Below are 13,977 nucleotides of genomic sequence, written 5' to 3' on the forward strand. Positions count from 1 at the left end.
TTGATTGGAGAATATTTTAAAAGCAAAATAAAATTTCAACAAGAATACTCGCATATCTGAATTATTTTTTTTTTTCATTGACGCACGGATTAAATACGATTGACGTCGTTGAAATTTTTTACGTATTTCGTGACATGTTAAAAAATTTGCGTAGGAGATCGAAGAAGGACGCCGTTCGATCGTGCGATTTTTTTTTTGTAAGTCCAGGGGGGAATTTCGTTGGAAAAAGGTTAAACTCGTTCGAGGCAGACGCGTTACATTCGTACCTGAAATCGCTATGGTAAAAGGTGCGATTCACATAAAGGTGGGGATCGCAGAAAGTTGGATCTGCGCAATGCGTGTCGTCAGATGAACCACGTGGAGTATTCGCATGCAAAAGACGTCGGCGGATATCGGGCGGTCTCGTAGTCTTCCTCGAATGGGCAACGGTGTAACGTCGTTTTAGGAATTCCATAGGATTTTTCCTTTTGCTCATCGATAATCTCAGTGGGAGCAATTCGAACGCGTTCCTGGAATTCTCGATTTAATCGCTCGAGGAAAATTGTTTGCGCAATTTCCGAAGGTCGAGCGCGGACATGTGCACAAAGTAAATTGCCTCTACATTGTTAACCGCGAACCAAGTTTATTTTCCCGTGTGAAATAATCGCCTACCTGGTACGTAGCGGTCGTTCAATAATGCTTCGAACCGATGGATAAAAGAGATCGTATCGTCTCGATAAGGGTTAAAAAATCTGAACGTTATTGTATTATGATGATTGTTTCGTAACGATCAATTAGAGAGATACGTGGATTTCACTAGAATTTTATGACGTCTTCGTTCAACACTTACCGCAATCAGCAGCCGCTTGCCCACGTGAAGGAATCCGGAGTATTCACAATTGGCTGGATTTTTGTCATTATCCATTTGACAAATATCGTGATACGATGATACGAATCGTTTTCATTGAATGAGACACGAGCTCGCGACTGATAACGGCGACGATAACGACGATAACATCACTTTATTCACTGCGCACTGAAACACGAGAGAAAAAAAACAATGGGAAACTTGTAAAAACGTACCGTTTTTACGTGAACGGAGAGGTCGAAAAATTCTCAACAACAAGAACAACAGCGAGGAGGAGTGGTGCGGGGGGTGGGAACGTAGAAAAAAATAACGTGAACGAAAAGAATTGGTCGAAAGAGAAACGACGGACTGCCTAACTGGTCTCTCTACTTACTATTGTTTTGGCCATCGTGCCACGATGGCGGCCATACTTGATATGAGAAAGTATCCCCCACATTGTCCACGGCCATCTACTAATTCCCCCATACACCCCCGCGCTGATTCAACCCCTCATCCCCGCTACCGCCCCCATACCCTCGCTTCTAGTCCCCACAGCGAACTCACCCCTTACTCCCTGCCACCCTCTTTCAAAGTCAGGGACGACGTCTTCCTAGGCTCCCTCAGTTCCTTACGTTTTCTTCCACTCTCCATTATTTCTCCTCTTTCTAAAGTCGACAATTTTTTCAAAAATATCCTTCAAACGCTACAGCTGTCTTCACGCTACCATCGCCAAAATTGTACCAACAAATTCATCCTCTATCTTTCTTCCAAGTTGGTAACAAAAACAATTTTCAAATTAGACCAACAAGTTTCCACCAAGTGTCCTTCGCACGTTCCAAAACGAAGGGATAAATTTCACCGGGCGGATAACGCGGGCGAAAGCGAAGGGTGTCGACGGTGAAAGCAGCCGTCACTGACGGAAAGTCTTTCTTCGTTAAGGCACTTCCTCCTCTCTCGGGCTTACGCACCTGCACACACGTGCGTTAAAAAAGGCGGCCCGCCTACACGGTCGTGCTAACACCCTTGTACAAGGGGACGCGCGAGCGCGTTTCTAAGCTATCACCGTCCTCCTCGCGACTCAGCACGAGCAGTCTTTTACCCCAGTTCACAGTCCTTCCTATGGCCCTAAGGTAGAGTAGAGCAGGCTTTCGGTGCGTGAGGGGAACGGCGGCGGTGCGGTCTGGAGGGGAATGGGCGTCGTAAGGGTGGAAGAGGGAAGAGAAGGCGAAGCGGAAAGAGAAAGTGAAGGAAAGCGGGCGGAGGGTTGTGCGTTGAGGACCGCCGACCGGAGCAGAGGGGGGCCGAGAGGGGTCAGTGGGGTGGCATTTTTACTGGTCACTCGGAATTCGGTTCTCCCACCACGTGAAATCTCTCTCTCTCTCTCTCTCTCTCCGCCACCCCCCTTCGTCCCCCTGAACTTTCCATCTGCCTTCGACCCTGTGTCACCCCACTTCAAGCTCCTAACCCATAGCGACTATACCCTCACGCAGCAAATTAGTTTAGCCTCACGGACACAGTCCGAACTGGTACGAGCCTCCTCTTAGGAGTTTCCTTCCATTCCACGGCAAATGACGCGCAGAATCTCTCGCGAGATATACTTACTCGCGTGTACCTACACCGACCGATGAGAGATTGAAAGAATTTTCTTATTTTTGTTTTTCGAAATTCACTCGAGGAAGCTTGGTACGATGACGAAGCTTTCTATCAACCCTTTTACAATACTTATCGTTCTGATACTTTATTGCTTGATTTCCTGAAACGAGATTACGCGTTCTGCTTTTCTTCCGGACGAAACAACGATTTGTTTCTTTCTTCAGAGGTGGCTTAACTTGGAAGCGTTTCCATCGCGAGAATAGAAGGCGCACAATTTCGCGTATTCGTTCTACTTGTTCCGACGCACTCTTCTCTACAGTTCGAATCGTTCAACAAGTGCGTATATGTGTGTATACGCGATAATCCATTTCCACGGTATACATCCCGGATAGAAAATTACCATTCTGTCGGCTCGTGTGTGTAAATAATTTATAGGAGGCAAGCTCGGTACGCTCTAGAACGGCGAAATTACTCTCTACGGTAGTTGTGCGCGCTTTCCTGGCTTTCCTCGCGGTTTAATCGCGTCGCGGCGCGCCGGTGTGCGCCCACCTGTCTCTCACCTGAAATGCTTTCTTTCGTTGCCGATCAAAAATCGACACGGAATAACCGGGGTACGACGTGCATTATTTAAAGGACAAATTAGAACGGCTGGCCGCAGTCGCGTCCCAGAACGTGCGCTTAGGGCGTTCCGCTTTGCGGTCACACACTTGTCACGCGAGTTCGCGGTCCGGTATTGATAATGATAATGAAATTGCGCCGGGCCGCTATTCACCGTTGCAAATTAATGATATTACGCGAGGAACTCTGCGAGACGTAGACCAATAATTTCGAATCGCATGCTGGTGCATTTCAATTGGCAGTCAGCGTCTGGTTTTGCCGGTGCTCGCTTTCCCATCCTTCGCCACCGCTGTAGTCCTCTTATTTACGGCTGTTGCCGCACTCTCTCTCTCTCTCTCTCTCTCTCTCTGCTCTACCGTACAACAGTACGTACACTTCTAATCGTGTCGTTGTTTTTCCTCGAACGAAAGTAGGAGAAAGAAAGAAAAAAAAGTAAGGAGGAAGATCCTTTTGGAAAATTCCACAGCATCGGGAAAATAAAGTGGCACTTATTGGCGCGTGTGTATCTAGCACACGCATAGAGAAGAGAGGGAGAGTTTGAAAATGAACAGATACGCTCATTTCTGCAGCACGCGTCTCTGATCCCATGTATAAGTACCACGGCTAGCAGCTTCCCTTTGGCGTTTTTCTTTTTTCTTTTTTTCTAGGCCTGTCCCTCTCTTGAATAATCGAATCAGCCGCGGAAGGAGAAAAAAAGGTGGTGGACAAAAAATAGAAATGAGTAGCCGTCAGGACCACGCGTCACATGGATGGCCGCAGATTCGGCGATTCAATAGTGGTTTTTCTTTTTTTTTTTCTTAGCTGGATCGCGTGGACGTTAGTTGTCTGCACAGAGAGAGAGAGAGAGAGAGAGAGAGAGAGAGAGAGAGAGAGAGAGAGAGAGAGAGAGAGAGTGACGGTGCAGAAACAGAAATGTATGGAATTTCAGTGGGACGAGTGTCTACGAGATACGTGTGCACTTTGTTTGCCGTGGACGATAACAGAAAAAGAGAGAAGAGAGAGGGAGAGAGGTTGCATGTGAAACGTTCGTGCTCGTGCAAGTTGTGTGTTTTATAGTAAATGATACTTAGTTTTTACATTAACTCTCGGTTCGCTGTAATTTACGATTACTATGGGATTAAACGGGAACGATAAACGTGATAAAATATTGCAAAAGATTGGACGATATTAATACGAAAATTTCTGTAAGACGAAAATTGCAAAAGTGCTGCAAAAATGTCTAAAACTCGAAGTAAAACTTCCGTTAACTCGAATTATTTGTCGCATGTTTAATATATATTTTACCTACGAATTTAGGAGAACTTTATCGATCCAATAGGATCAACGGTTCAACGATCGTTTATTTCTTTATAGAGATAAACACTGTGTGCGTTTTCATTGCAAAAACAGTTTGCTGTGAAAGATCGAAGGAATAAGTTGAAGCACAGTTCTATCGTTCCTCATTCTTTTCTCCGGATTATATGTAACAAAATGAATTCTAAACGCAAACGGAAAACACTAACATTACAGATAAGATGAATATAATTGAAACAGTAAAAACTAGATGAAGAAAGGAAAAAGGATATTTGGAAAACTCGATAAATCGAAACCTCTATAACTCCAAGATTTTTCCCTTCCCTTTAAATTCGAGTTTCCATGGTTCCACTCTATAATTCACATTTTCAATCGTCTCCAGCTGAACTGTCATTATTATTTTTTAACATCGCATCAAGTATGTAGATCTTCTAAGAAGCAACGCGTACTCTCGATTTTTCGAGAGCGATTCGATTTGACGCACAGATGCCTGGAAAACGCGAGTTTATAAATGGCCAGACGTGGAAAAAGTTTGAGCTGAAAAAAAATTTGCTTTTCTTAGCAGGGGCCGTAATAAAAGGCAAATGTTCGGCATCGTGAAATATAATCACCAAAGCGCGTCCCGGATCAATTCGGCATTATTAGCTCGAGCCAAAAGAGGGTCGTCCATTACTGGACAGCTGGACAATAGTGGCCCTATATTCGATTTTTTGTCCTTTACCTATCGACAACGGTATAGAGATACGTTATGCAGCCAATTTCGTCCACGCCGATATACGTATTTTGCAGATGTACCCCCCCGTGTGTGCAGAAATATGCCGCAATCAATTTCTCCTACAAATTCGCGAAGTATTTCTGTGAAAAGAGTCCGATGGCTCGCTCGTACTAGAGTTTGTCCGCGCTCTTCGTGGAATTCACCTTTTGTCGCGGTACTGTTTTGCTAGTTTTAAAACAAAGCGATTTTTTATTTGAACTTTGCCTCGCTTGCGCGTTTTACCTTTTTTTATTTCATTATTTTTCCAGGGAAAGTTAGATGGGAGAATAAATTGGTATAACAGTGTTTCGCATTCTGCGTTAATTCGCCTAACGGGGTGTAGCCGCGGAAAACTTTTTTAAATAAACTTCGACGCGAGAGGAGGACGTCGCGCGTGATATTGCCTTATCTAATAACACGTTGAATTTTTTCCCTCTCCCGTGAATTTTTCACGTTTCCGACAGTTGATAAACGGTGGACGCAGTAAAAACTTGGCAAAATCGTATTGATATACAATACTTCTGCTCCGTTTTCCTCTGTTTCGTACATACCGGTGTCGCGGGAACACTTCTGCTCGATCAGAAATCACTCGCGCGTCTATATATCGTGTGTCGGTACGGCGGACAACTGCAATCGGTAAAACATATCTGTAGCTTCAGTTGATAAAATTTTCACGGGAGAAATTTTTACAGTCGCCGTTTGTACAAGCGGCAATTATTGAAAGGGGAGAAATCATGTGTGAAAAAAGTCAATTTACAAAACGTATAAAATTACCCTCGTTAAACATTTCTTTTTTTTTCCGAACCTTTCAATTTCTCCCTTTGCGTTCCACCGTTTATCGAATTTATCGTTCGGAGTACAGGCGAGAAAGTAATTCAACGTTTCACGCAAATTCAATTCGTCACTGCGATCTATCCTTCGCGGAATGTAAAAAGTCGAAAGATTCATTTTCTAAAGTGCAGCCCGTGTATCTTCGATCTCGATGTTTGCAATCTTTGCAGCATTTGCTGGAATCGTAAAAGAAAAACCCCTTCAGGGTAAAGTAAGCGCAATCTCCGCGTTTGTTCTCGCCGTGGATAGGACCATAAATCAGTCAAGATGCACGGTATCGTTGGATCTGTTGCGCGAAAAGGGGTAGAAAACAATGGGCCACCCTAGGATAAGAGTAGCGTTACTTGATCCAGTTACTGGGCGGTGTTTCTTGAATGATCAAGGGGTTAGGATCGTCACGTACACGGCGCGCACGGATCATGCCTTTTGTGACGAGGGCGGCAAAGACAAAAAAGAAAAAAAAAGAGGAGAGAGAGAGAGAGAGAAGAAAGTGCTCGAGCGTGCTTTCATGGGCGCACTAAAATATTCATTGTCTGAAAATGGGCGTTTGTTAGAGTGTGTATAGTCGCTCTGTGGCTCGAGTGGCGAGAGGTCTGAAATACAGCACGGCCGAGTAGGTGTGGAGGTGTTCCTATTATATCTCAAGGCACGAATCCGCTCGAGACTGGGGTTCACAACCCCACAGAAATTCAATATCTTGTTACGTGGACGCGTAATGGGCGTTCTTTCGATCGGTCGATGATGATGCCCGCTACGAGGTTCAAAGTCGAGAATGCCACCCTGTTTTGTATACTTTAGCAGTGTCATTCGGAGAAACCGAGCTCGAGATCTCATTTTTCATACTTTCTCTCAGCTCCTTGCGAGGACAACTTACGACCGAACGAATGGGAGAGAGAGAGAAGGTATTTTTTTTTAACGATAACATCGTCGAATGGCGTTGACTCGCGCCGATTGTGTCTATTATCGGCGGGTACGTCGGGAAATTGTTCGTTGGCGCGGGAGGATAATTAGAAGCCGATGGAAGAGTGGGGAATTATTTTAATTGTACCGGCTGAAAGGCAGCACGCTACGCGCAATCGGAATACGATATATAGCACGCGTGTACACCCTGTCGACTCTCCCGATATTATCAATGCAGCCGAATTAAGCTACCGCTGAATGAATTATTCCTCCGTCTGCTAATAATCAATTGCCAGATATAGTCGAATGAAATTTTTCCGTCATGCGCGAATTGTCGATGCATTGGACAGATCCGTGATTTATATTCCTCCTGAATTCCCTTTTTTTGTTCCTCGTGTGCGTGAGAATGGTCACTAATACGCGAGGAGAATGAATATTTTTCCAACGAATTTTCAACACAACGTTTCGGTAATCTGACCTTTGGCGGTGTGAAAAATGACAAATTTTTAACTAACTCCAGAGAGGAACACCCGAGTAGAGAGGAGATACGGCGTAACGTAAATAAGCGGGAGGATAGGGAGAGAGATAGTTGGGAATTTCGAAATAGCCGAGGTAAAAATTTCAAGTTTTCATGGCAGCCAAATATCTGGTGACGCGGCACGCTCGAATATAATCTCGGCTCTGCCACGGCGGAGCTTGCAAACGCCCGAGGGTGGTGCGAGGGTAAGGTTGACTAGGACCAAAAAGGGTTGCCTCTGATACGACGTGGCGACAGAGCTTCCTCGCGATGAAGCACGTTGTTTCCTCCGAAGAATATGGATTTTATGCATGAATAAAGGGGCGGAGAAGGTGGAGGAGGTAGAGTCGATGCACCCTTCGCTCCCAACAATTTCCCTCACCCGCGTCTGTCTTCGGACGACTAATTCAGGTACATTGCGCCACTGTCACCACCACTGGCGCACGCGGCCAACGATGACGCGGCTCTGCTGCACCTGCATCCGCGAATTTGCATGCAGAAGCACGACAATCCGCGTGTTTGCTCGTGTCGCATATTCGATGTGGACCGACCGTATCGTCGACGCTGCTATCGCAACATTTTTTATCCCGTTCTCATCGTGTACACATCCTTAAAAAAAAGGGGCCCCTATCTCTCTTTCTTTTTCTTCTTTCCTCCTTATTTTTTTCCTTCTCGAAAATCCTGCTCGAGGTTGCATAATTTTCCCCGCTGGCCTCATCGAGACTTCTCTCGATTAGAAATACAACGCCGTGAGCTTGGGTGAAAAATTTCAAACTCCCTCTCTTCCTTGCTTCGAGCACATCCTCTTTGGTACGCGCAGTGTTTATTCTTCTCGTTCACCGAAAGATCCAAACCAGCGATTACGATCGAAGTTGTAAAATCGCGTAGCGTTCCGAAGAGTACCCCCTGGATCGCATAATTCCAGGGCAATAACCGGGACTCGCGGGCACGAGAGTCGTATAATTGTAATGGATGACAACGGGCGTCCCCGTTCGCCAATTAAAGCAGAAAACGGCCGCGAATTCTGACGGACCGATTAAAATTTATTAAGCGGCGATAATTGCGTTCTCGTCCGATGCGCGCGATCCTTCTCAAATTGGAAATCCACGGCCGGTCGCGTTCTCGCGGATCGTGTTTCGCGCGCGCAAAAAAGAATTGCTCCGCTTTTTAACGAGCTTTTCACCGTGTGCGAATCGTAAACTCCATCCGACCGTATCTCCCTTTCTTCGTGTTTCTACGCGAATCTCTCTCTCTCTATCTAACCATTTCCACGCGTTTCACCTCGAAAGATTTTTCGGGACATTGACACAGCTAGTAGACACCACCTGCGAGATCGAATCTTTTCTATCCACCTCTGCGTCGATTCAATTGATTTCCGATTCAGACGAGACTTCTTTTCTACCCCACTACGGATAGACTATGGGATAGAAACCTGTGCGAGCGAGATGAACGCGTAGCTTCGCGAGAGACACGTGAACCTAAGAGACGAGACAGAGAGACATGTAGACAGGAAGAAGGAGAGAGAGAGAGAGAGAGAGAGTGGGAGTGGGCGGGAAAGGGGTTCGAGGTGAACCTACCCGGCACAGTGTGTACCTCTATTCAGAATCATGCGGCATGGCTCGTAAATGGAATAATCAGTGACACGAGGGAACATGGAATACGCTGTTGTCCCCATTCTCTCTCCCTCTCTCTCCGACCCCAGCTTTCCCTAACCTCCTGCTTTCCTCTTTGCTTCTTCCTCCTTCCACCGATGTCGTTGTGTCCGCCATCAACCCGCCCCCCTCTGTTCTATGGAAACCATCCCCCTTGGTAGTTGCGGTGATGAATAATCCTCAGATCCACGGCGAGACGGCAAGTTGCCGAGGTTAACAAGTGAAAACGTCAACGGCGGATGCGACGTGAACGGAGGTCGAGTTGACGCCGCCACGCCGCGACGCGCCTCTACTTGCCTGCCACGTTTTCGTCGTTTTATCAGGGTTGAACGGTGACGAAATTCATTTCTCGCGGCTGGCCCACGCCGTTGCGGCATTCTTCCACGCACACGAAACGTCCAAACGAATGAGACTCTCCGTCGCCTCGAGATTTTACGGGACGCGCGCGATTCTGCGTGAGTATCTTCCCCTCGGTTGAATTCCATTGTGAGGCGGTTCGAGAATTTCGATATTGTTTCTCGCGGTTTCGTCGCTTCGCCCGTTTTCTGTTTTTTTCTTTCTCGTCTGCGATGATCTACCGTCTACGATGTTTTCTTGTTTATCGCTGGATTATTGGTGGCTATTGGAAAGCTTCGGAATTTGTTGCCTTTGCGGCGGTAGAATGAACTCGGAATTGAGCGAGATTTTGTGTACCGGGTGTCTCATTGGTAGGGAACGTTTAAGTTGCTTTTGTTGATAGTGGAAGTATGAAGGAATGACTGAAAAGAGGCTATATGGTGTCAATACGTGCATTTGATGATACAAAAGAAAATGAGCGAATTTTCTTGCATATTGTTGCCTGTTTTTGGTAATGTCAGGTTGTAGACAATGTTAACATATTCTTTTCTTTTCCAATTGCTGGCCACGAGATAAGCTAATTCGTATCGTCTACACCTCTATTATCGAATGAAGTGTTAAAAATTATTTTTTAACCCCTTGACGTATAATTTCTTTTCCTGGCTGTGCATCTAAGTCAGCTATTTACTGTTTTACTACTGTATTAAGTACGAATAAGGACTTTTATAAGTTAAACCCAAAAAATTGGAATTTAAATGAATTTTTGTTACCGATACTGTACGGCAAGAGGTTCAAAACTGCACATGTCAAACTTGTCAACTTATCATTTTTCAGTTTCGGCCAGCAATCTGTTAAGACGAGTTCAACGACCTCTGACACAATCTTAAACTAACCTTAAACGATAGAAAAAATAACAATTCAGACGTTCCTTACGAGTAAACCACCCTGTAAGTGCAACAAGTTTCTTTCGCTACGTTTAACTCCTCGTAGGTCGTTGACAATTTGAAAAATTATCCGTACCGAACGCCGCCTGTAATTCTGAAAGCTCGCCTTCGCGTCGTCGCGTCGCCTGTAATCTGAAAATTCGAGTTCGAGTCGCCTTGTAATTTGCAAATTCGCCGAGGCACTTCTCATAATTCCCCGAATAAACGGCTCTTCGGTTAATCGCGCGTACCCGATCGAATTTGCCGCCCGAACACGGCTGCTACCCTTTAAAAAGCGAATTCCCTCCGCCCGTTCTCGACGCGTGTCACAGCAGCACGACGATGATCTGCGAGACGGGAGATCTCTATCGAGAGGGATTCCTGCCTTGATCAAGCCGGTGACAGCAATTTCTGGGAAAATGGAAACGCAAAATTTCTCACGACTTATCGGTGGAACGATATAGCCGACCGTGCGCGTAGGTAAGTGGAGAGAAACGGGCGGTGGAAGAAAAACGACGAAATGGAGAAAAAATGGAGAAACGAGAAAGGGTGAAGGCGAGAGAAAGAGAGAGAGAGGACAGAGATGGAACGGTAACGAAGGATGTGGGAGAAGAAGGAACGACCCCAAAGGAGGGGTTGAACCGATGGTACTTTCAGACGTAAATTGCAAATGTTCCGGAGAACCGGATAATCGGATAATCAGCCAGACTGTTCTGTCTCCGTTTGCCATTTCCAATATCTGCTATCCTCGAGACATCGACCTATGGATCAACGACAAGTTATTGTCGGAATAAAAATACTCGCTCCGGCTACGCATGCATTTAAAGCTCTTTATTGTCTCGACAGAAAGGATTTCCCTTTCGTCTTTCGTTTGTTTTATCTTCTTTTATACTTTCCTCCTCTTTCTTTTCGACTTCTTCCACGTTAAAGCGTTATTATTCCGCGTCTAGACACACGATAAATTATTTTTTTTCTCCCCTCTTTCTTATCGAACTTCGATGCGATCTCCTTTCATAAACACGGGGCTACCTAAACATTTTCGTTTCTCATTAACAATCGAGAAGAGGCTTGAAAACAGCAGAAAAAAGAATACTCGAAGCAATTGTACAACTGTAAGAGAGGACAGGGAAAGAATTAATCGGTTCCTTTTTCTCCGCCGAGAAACAGAATCGCTATCGAATGGGCTGTGTCACCATAGTTCGCCTCGTTCAATATCGTAAGCCGCAAACCGCAAGCCGCACACCGAGCTCCGGAAGTCTATACTAACTGTGCTCGCAACAAGACGGCTGATTGGTTACTTGTGTCTCTACTTAAATTCAATCGTTCCTCTATCTCCATCGCCGTAACCGTGCAGCCTTCGTTTTCCTCTCCGATGAAACCACTCGCGAGTATCATTCGTACTTAACCCTTTTTACCCCCAACGGCTATCGATCCGTTTCCGGCTTTTCATCGCGGAAATCATTTAGCTAATTAGCCCATAAACAGGAAATCGGTCATTCGTCGACTATCACTCGTTGAACTTTCCAATCTGCGACTGTGTTTCAATGGAAAATCCTTTCACAGCGAACGATACCCTTGCTACTTCTGAAAGCGTTCTATCTGGTCGTTCCGTTACCAGATGAATTAGACAGAGAACAGTTTCTTTCCACCCGGTAATCTTCTTCGTATATTGTCCTCGTTAAAGTCCATTGAAAGCACACCGTGGTGCAAGCAAGTAGAGGTATGTATAGCCCGTGTAAATTACACGGGGACGTGACGTGACGACAGTCTGAGAAATCGAACGGTGCTGATAACTGGTAGCTATTAGCGATAACAACTTCTGGCCGGACGAATCGTTTTGCATCGCGAAACTGTCCGTAACTGGCAACCGCCGCACAGTTTCAGATAAACTTCTCCGTTCGTACATTCCTCTCTCTCTTTCTCGCTCGCTCTGTCTCTGCTTCACCGAACTTCCCGCATAAGCAGTTCGCCTCTGTTCGCGGTTGTGTTCATCGCCCACCTTCTTTGTCTACTTTTCATCAAAGTAGCGAACGGGTAGGTAGGAATGAAAGGCCGGTTTCTAGGAATCATATGTATCGCCTGTATACATTCAACGATTCCCCATCCGTGAAAGTTCTCCATCGTAGGAAAGCTCTGGTGCGTCGTGCCCGCTTAGCAGCCGCTCTCTCTCCAAGTTTTCAGTCGATTCCTTCCCTCCGAGAAATTTAAAACAATATTTCCACAGACAGCGGGAATAAGACGGAGAACACGATAAGTTCCATTTCTCGTATGTCGATCGTTTTCTACCTAGAGCCGAGAGAGAGATACTCGTCGTTCGTCGTAAGAGGATAGGGTGAAAATACGGGAGATTCGATTTAACCCATGAACGGTTCTCTGTTTTCCGAATTTTTCCACGGGAAATAATGGAATTGATATTTATTAGATCGGGAAGAATATTATCGCTTTGATAAGTAGAAACGGTGTGCAGTATATTCTCCGCAAGTGTCTGACCGTAAGGAAGCTAACCCTGACACTCGTAGAGTCAGGGCTACGTCTTCGAGCCTCGCGCCCGCCTTTGTAGTTTGCCGAACGTAGACAAGGGCAGCGAATAAAAGATAAGCATGAAACATGAGTCCAGGCAACCAAGCGATTTACCACAAGAAAATACATTTTAAGCATAGGATTATAGTATTATACTTAATAATTTTTTTTTTCAATTGAAAATAATGTCTAGCTAGCTATGACGTTCAACATTTTTAGTTGACATTTATTTTACTTTAATGCCACAAGAAAATACATTTTAAGCATAGGATTATAGTATTATACTTAATAATTTTTTTTTCAATTGAAAATAATGTCTAGCTAGCTATGACGTTCAACATTTTTAGTTGACAACATTTATTTTATTTTAATTATTCTAAACATTTGAGGCACTCCAGTCACTGATGACCACCATGGCCATATCGAGAAAACAATCTAACGTTAAAACTTATTGAGTGATTAATTTAATTTCATAATATATCGCTTTAGCGAGCCACCGCTTGGTTGCCAATTGTTTATCACATAGAGTCGGCCTACCTCCACGTAAAAAAAAAAAAAAAAATGTAGGGTCGACTCCACAAGTGTCAGTAAAATGTAGTAGAATTAAATGTAACGATAGAAATTATTGCAATAATGCGTAATGCAATTGAAAAATTGAAAGAATCAAAAGAAAAATCGCGAATTCGTATCTTTTTCGATTCTAGAATATAAGAAAATTTGAATAAAATACGCGACGAGAATTGGGGAGAAGCATAAGTTAAACGCGTAAAAATATTCAATAATAAACGAACTAGGGATGAAGCTATTATTTCAATACGCGATGCACTGACTCTAGTATTTACTAAAATTCAAAAATTCTCGTATAAATTCCGAAAATAGATTATTAATTACGGTAAACTACTGAGACGGTTTAATTTAGGGTGGGCATAGTGCACTCGTTCCAAATCAGCTCACAATATACAATAATAAATCAACTAACTACTTAACATGCAATTCATGCAAATTCGTTGGATGGTAAATTATTAGTAAACAAAATTCAATATCAGAGAAAATATATGAAAAATTTCAAATTAATTTCAATTGCTGGAAGAAAAGTAACGAAAAGGCAACCTCTCAAAGTCATTTCAATATCCTATTCGACAAGTCTGAAGAACAACGATGACTAAAATTCAAATGTTTATTTCCCTAAACCTTCAAAATAATTTCGAAATATT

Source organism: Habropoda laboriosa, unplaced genomic scaffold (genome assembly GCF_001263275.1).
Source record: "Habropoda laboriosa isolate 0110345459 unplaced genomic scaffold, ASM126327v1 scaffold22, whole genome shotgun sequence".
Lineage (NCBI taxonomy): Eukaryota > Metazoa > Arthropoda > Insecta > Hymenoptera > Apidae > Habropoda > Habropoda laboriosa.